Source organism: Microtus ochrogaster, chromosome 8 (genome assembly GCF_000317375.1).
Source record: "Microtus ochrogaster isolate Prairie Vole_2 chromosome 8, MicOch1.0, whole genome shotgun sequence".
In the NCBI taxonomy this organism is placed as follows: Eukaryota; Metazoa; Chordata; class Mammalia; order Rodentia; family Cricetidae; genus Microtus; species Microtus ochrogaster.
The window spans coordinates 19,480,300-19,487,591 of record NC_022015.1 but is presented as its reverse complement, the minus strand read 5'-3'; positions in this window follow the sequence as shown (position 1 = coordinate 19,487,591).

Below are 7,292 nucleotides of genomic sequence, written 5' to 3'. Positions count from 1 at the left end.
GTGCATCCTACAAAACAGCCCACCCGTGGGTGCATCCTACAAAACAGCCCACCTGTGGGTGCATCCTACAAAACAGCCCACCCGTGGGTGCATCCCACAAAACAGCCCACCCCATGGGTGCATCCTACAAAACAGCCCACTCATGGTGCGCCCTACAAAACAGCCCACCCGTGGGTGCACTCTACAAAACAGCCCACCCATGGGTGCACTCTACAAAACAGCCCACCCGTGGGTGCACTCTAAAAAACAGCCCACCCGTAGGTACATTCCACAAAACAAACAGGTGAAAGAGCCTGCACTCCCCAGGCTGTGTACCCAATAAGCTGTGTGCCCAGAAGGCCACAGGCCAGATCCTCTTTAAGTCAGGTGAGTGCCTGCATGAGGTGGGTGGATAAGACAGACGGCCTTTGCCCTGCCTAACATCTTGCTCCATCATGTTCCACAGGCTGGCTCTGGTTATATGGGCAGCTCCTATCTGACCTCCACCAGGACTTTTCCCATCTATGCTCTTTCTTCATGCTTATCCCAGTTCAGCGGGGCAACCCCAGTGAACCATCAGTTTTGCTCATGCACACAGAAGCCTCTGACCTCCAAACAAGCTCAGTGCCCCAACTAATTATATCTGTCCTAATGCCAAGTTGAAAATGGGCTGGGCAGGTGGGATCTAAGAAGTGCATCCTAAACTGGATGTCGACATGTAGAAGAATGCAAATAGATCCATATCTGTCACCATGCACAAAACTCAAGTCCAAATGGATCAAAGACCTCAACAAAAATCCAACCACACTGAACCTCTAGAAGAGAAAGTAGGAAGTACACTTGAACACATTGGCACAGGAGACCACTTCCTAAGTATAACCCCAGTAGCACAGACATTGAGGGAAACAATAAATGGGCCCTCCTGAAACTGAGAAACTTCTGTAAAGCAAAGGACATGATCAACAAGACAAAATGGCAACCTACACAATCAGAAAAGATCTTTACCAACCCAACATCAGATCTCCAAAATATACAAAGAACTCAAGAAACTAGACAACTCAAAGAAATTAGACATCAAACTACCAAATAACCCAATTAAAAATGGGGTACATTTCTAAACAAAATTCTCAATAGAAGAATCTCAAATGGCCAAAAGACACTTAAAGAAATTCTCAACATCCTTAGCCCTCAGAGAAATGTAAATCAAAACAATTCTTAGATGCTGTGGGACAATGGTCTTTTATCCTGTCACTTGTATTATTTTTAATAAAATGCTGATTGGCCAGTAGCCCAGCAGGAAGTAGAGGCGGGGCAACAAGAACAGGAGAATTCTGGGAAGAGGAAAGTTCAGTCTACAGTTGTCACCCAGACATAGAGGACACAGATGAGAATGCCACGTGGCTAACACAGACAAGAATTATGGGTTAAGATGTAAGAATTAAGTAATAATTTGTAGGAATTAATTAAAAGAAGCCTGAGCTACTAGGCCAACCAGTTTATGATTAATGTAGACCTCTGTGTATTTCTTTGGGACTGAACGACCGTGGGACCTGGTGAGGCAGAAACCTCTGTCAATACTTAGATTCCATATTACACCAATCATAATGGCTAAGATAAAAAAAAATAAACACTGATGAGCCGGGCGATGGTGGCGCACGCCTTTAATCCCAGCACTCGGGAGGCAGAGGCAGGCGGATCTCTGTGAGTTCGAGACCAGCCTGGTTTACAAAGGGAGTTCCAGGACAGGCTCCAAAGCCACAGCGAAACCCTGTCTCGAAAAACCAAAAAAAAAAAAAAAAAAAAAAAAAAAACAAAAAAACACTGATGACAACTTCTCCTGGAGAGGATGTGGAGTAAGGGGAACACTTCTCCATTGCTGGTGGGAGTGCAAAATTGCACAGCAGCTGTAGAAATCAGTATGGCCATTTCTCAGAAAATTAGCAATCAGTCTACCTCAAGACCCAGCAATATCACTCTTGGGCATATACCCAAAGGATGTTCAATCATACCATAAGGATACTTGCTCAACTATATTCAAAGCAGCATTATTCATAATAGTCAGAACCTAGAAACAACCTAGATGCCCCTCAACTGAAGAATGGATAAAGAAAATGTGGTACATTTATACAATGGAGTAGAACTCAGCAGTAAAACAATGACATCTTGAAATTTGCAGGCAAATGGATGGAACTAGGAAAAAAATTCTGAATGCAGTAACCCAGACCCAGACAAATGTCGTATGTACTTACTCATAAGTGCATATTAGACATAAAGCAAAGGCTAACAGTCTACAGTCCACAGTCCCAGAGAAGCCAGAACCCTCATTCAGAAACAGATGGAAGCAGGTACAGAGATCCACAACTAACCTCTGGGCCGAGTTCCTGGAATACAATTGAAGAGAGGAAGGAGTGATGATATGAACAAAGGTGAACTGCTGTACAGCCAGATGGTACCCACTGCCCTCGAGTTAGATCAGCCTTCCGGTCACACGGCCCTAGCACTTGCTGGCTCCATGAGCTCCAGCTGAGTGTTCGGCACCCCAACGCCTCCTGCTCCTTATGTTCAGGTAGGAGTGCCTTAGGTGGCTAACAGAAGTGGGCTGTTTCGGACCATCCTGATGGTCAAATACTTTGCCAAGGGGATGGCTGAACAGCAAAACTTGCAAGCCTTTCCTGATGAGCTCATCAGCCCACACCCAAAGTCTGGGAAGCCAGAAGAGTGTCCTCACCAGGCCTGCAGCTTCCACCTGCAACAGGCAGAGCTGAGCCCTCAGGCCTGTTCACCTTCCACTTCCTCCTCTCCAGGTACCGCCTGGGTCAGTGATACTTGACATGATCTATCAGGATGTTAACCCAGAGAAATGGCAGTGGACCTCATCTATATCTGGGTGCCCTTCCTAGAGTTCAAAAGCCCCAGTGTCCCCTCAGGTATGTGAGGGAACCCTGGGGAAATGAAGCCCTGAGGGTCCTGATCACCAGCCCTCTCCTATGCACGCTTAGGTCTTGAAGCTCTGGGAAACACGCCAGCCCCACAACAGCCTCAAGACAAATTTGCCCATGTCTCTGGTCCCCCATAGCTTGCTGAATGAGGTCAAGGAGAGAAGCCAGGGCAGTATTAGTCCTGGATAGACCGTGGTCCTGTGTTGCCGAGGTCTCAGCTGGTTCATTAAGGGAGAGGCCATTTTTCAGTGTTGTGGGCTCAGAGTGCAGATCTAAGAGAAGGGGGCCACAGAACAAGGTTCTCACAGAGCATGGGAGAGAGCTGGCAAGACCCACGCCTGGGGACTAACCTGGCTTTAGACACTTGTGTTAGCTTGTTTATCCTCAATGTGAATAAAAGAGTCTGTTCTGACTCATGGCTTCAGGACACAGTGAATCTTTTTTCTGGGTTGCGGGGAGGCAGGATGCCATGATGGAAGTGCATGGGGAATCAGTAAGGTTCCACAACAGCATTGATGCTGCACATCTTTCCTGCCAAGCCAACCTCCTGGCACTCAGCACCTCCCAGGAATGCCACCAAACATGTAGGACCAATCCCTGCATTAGGTCAGCCTTCACCAGCTAGTCACTTCCCAGTGCTGCTGCGCAACTACAGCCAAGCCTTCCACAGAGAGCTTTGGGGAAATGCGCCCTCATAACTAACCCATGCCAGGAACAAGCACTGGATAAATCCCGGGGCAGTGGTACCCATGCCACAAGATAGCAACAGTCCAGCCTGTTTCTCCTTTGCTACCTCGGGAGACGATTCCCCCATTGGGTGCTGTGAAGGGTGACAAGAACACAGGATGGGCCAGGCATGGTGTCACATGTCTTTAATCTCAGCACTGTGGAAGCAAATAGGTCTTCATGAGTTCAAGGTCAACCTGGTCTACATAGTGAGTTCCAGGTCAGCCATGGTTACACAGAAAGACCCTGTTTACCCGACTCTTCCCAAAACAAAACGGCAGCCAGACATGGTGATACATGCATTTAATCCCAGCATTAAGAAATCAGAGATAGGCAGATCTCTGTAAGGTTAAGCCCAGCTTGATCTACAGAGAGAATTCCAGGACAGCCAGGACTACATAGGGAACTCTGTCCCTCCCTGAACAAAACAATAAAACAAAGCAAAAGAAATATACCAATCCCTTTCTAGTAAAACACACACATACACACACACCACATGGTGGCACCAGGATTAGGGTAGGGTTTGGTGTGTGAGGATTGGTACTGAGGGTGTGGGACTGTTTGCCTCTGCAGGTGATCTACATTGCCAGAAATGCAAAGGATGTGGCCGCCTCCTATTATAACTTCTACAACATGGCCAAGGTGCACCCTGATCCAGGCACCTGGGACAGCTTCCTGGAGAACTTCATGAAGTGGGAAAGGTGACCTGAGTCTGCAGCACGGAGGGGGACTGGAGCCAAGGGCACAGCTGGAGCCGAGGGCACAGCTGGAACTGACAGGCATGTCTGTGCCCCATTCCCTTCCCCAGTGTCCTATGGGTCGTGGTACCAGCACGTGAAGGAGTGGTGGGAGCTGACACACTCTCACCCTCTTCTCTATCTCTTCTATGAAGACATGAAGGAGGTGAGACTGCCTGCTGTCACTTCTTTCTGTGTCACAGGCAGGAGCATCACTCACCTGGTCCTGTCCTGGCCCCAGCCCAGACCAGCCCCTCCCATCCTTCCTCCTGGCTAGGCCCTCAGCACAGTTCATCAGAGGGCGCTGCACAGCCCTTGTCTTGGAGCAGGTGTCACTCATGCGCCATTGTTGATCTGGTGGTTTGCTGCTCTTGCTTCTTCCTGCTCCAACGTGCTACGTCTGGACACCAGAGATCAAAGTCTTTCCCTGTCCTTATTATAGTCAGGGGCCTCATCCCAGCCCCTGGCATCCATCTTTGGAATACTGGGCAGGAGGTTCCATTTCAAGCCCCCCCCCACCCCAACCCCCACCCCCCCCCGCCTGGGAGTTGCCTTAGTCTAAACTCCAGTGTAGTGGGAGGCCACTTGTTGGTTCCAGGCCGCCCAACTAGCTTAGGCCTGAAATAATCACACAGAAACTATATTAATTAAATCACTGCTTCACCCATTAGCTCTAACTTCTTATTGGCTAACTCTTACATATTGATTTAGCCCATCTCAATTAATCTGTGCTTCACCACATGGCTTTGGCTTACCAGGTAAAGTTCCGGCATCTGTCTCTGGCATGGCTACATGGAGTCTCTCTCTCCACCTTCCTTCTCCCAGCATTCAGTCCAGTTTTTCCCCACCTACCTAAGTTCTGCCCTATCAACAGGTCAAGGCAGTTTCTTTATTCAATAACCAATAAAAGCAACACATAAACAGAATGACCTCCCATACCATTTCCCTTTTTCTGTTTAAACAAAAAGGAAGGCTTTAACTTTAACATAGTAAAATCACATATAACAAAACATATATCAAGCAAGAATTACAGTTACAGCTGGGCGGTGGTGGTGCACGCCTTTAATCCCAGCACTCGGGAGGCAGAGGCAGGCGGATCTCTGTGAGTTCGAGACCAGCCTGGTCTACAAAGGGAGTTCCAGGACAGGCTCCAAAGCCACAGAGAAACCCTGTCTCGAAAAACAAAACAAAAAAACAAACAAACAAAAAAAAAGAATTACAGTTACAATATTTATACCTACTTTATCTTTTATCATAACTAAGGAAAACTATAACTATAAATTCTTCAACTCCATCAAAGACTCCAGAAGGATATATATTAACTAAGTAAGCAGGAAGTACATTGTAAGCAACTTCCAAAACTCTAGAATTGACAGAGACATCTCACTGCCGGGACAGTCACCCAAAGTTCTTCTGTATCATTGGGGCATCCATCTTCAGCCCACAGGCCCGTAGTATCCAGCAGACTTTCCCATGAAGCAGGAAATTTCAAAGACAGTTCCACCTATGTTGGCAGTTTGTCCGTCACATTTTTCTGTGTCCTGCAGAATTTCTAGCAGGAAACCCAAAGATCGTCTCACCTTTAGGCAACTTTAGCAGTCCTCTCTCTGTGGGTTCTGCATGTTCAGTTCATCAAACAGTCCAGGCAAGAGCAGTTTCTTGCCCAAATGGCTAAAAAACTCCATGAGGAGCCTCTTTGAATGCCCTTCTTCCTCTTGAAGTAGACTGGTGCTGCCAGGAGCAGATGTGTCTCACTGTCATGAAAAGTCCTAAGTTCATAAAACACTTAAATGCCATATTCTGAAGGTCTCTGAAAAAGTTGAAGAATACCTAACTAACTGAAATATATCTCTGTCTATCTAGAAAACCTAACTAACATGACTACAATCTTGACTATTATAGATGATTATCTATTAACCTATATTTCTTAATTATACATTACTTTTTTTGGTATTTTGAGACAGGGTTTCTCTGTAGCTTTGGAGCCTGTCCTGGAACTAGCTTTGTAGGCCAGGCTGGCCTCGAACTCACAGAGATCCGCCTGCCTCTGCCTCCCAAGTGCTGGCATTAAAGGCGTGCACCACCACTGCCTGGCTATACATTACATTTTTAAATGAACTGCACAAACACAACAAGAGAGAAAAAGGCCGGGCGGTGGTGGCGCATGCCTTTATTGCCAGCACTTGGGAGGCAGAGGCAGGCAGATCTCTGTGAGTTCGAGACCAGCCTGGTCTACAAGAGCTAGTTCCAGGACAGGCTCCAAAACCACAGAGAAACCCTGTCTTGAAACCCCCCCCCCAAAAAAAATCAAGAGCAGAAATATACATATAACAAAATTGACCTAAAACTTGACCAAGATCCACACTAATGCAAAGTATCCATCTCTATAGCATATCCCCCTTTAAATGTAAAGAAACATTTATAAACATATTTGGAAAAATGGGCATAGTTTCTCCAAACTGATTCCCGAGGTTTATTGGGCAAAGTATTTTCTTTGGGGGACTGTTCACATAAAACTTTCGAAGGGTCTTGTTCTATCATACCATATTAGTCTGGAAGGAATCCACAGGTTCTCATCCTCTATGGAAACAAAAGAAGAACCTCTTTTCCAAAGCAACATAGCCTTAGACCCAAATTTTGAAGTCATGATACCTTTATAATATACACACTGGTTTAGCTCAGCAGACCATACAATGCAATGTCTCTCTGTACTTAGCTCATTCACATTCAAAAAATTCAAAGATAACACAATAATATACATAATCCAGACTCTCTGTGAATTTCCCATTTTTATGTGGCTGTTTTTTCTTTTCTTTTCTTTTTTTTTTATTTTCAAGACAGGTTTTCTCCATAGCTTTTTGGTGCCTGTCCTGGAACTGCCTCCTGAGTGCTGGGATTAAAAGCGTGCGCC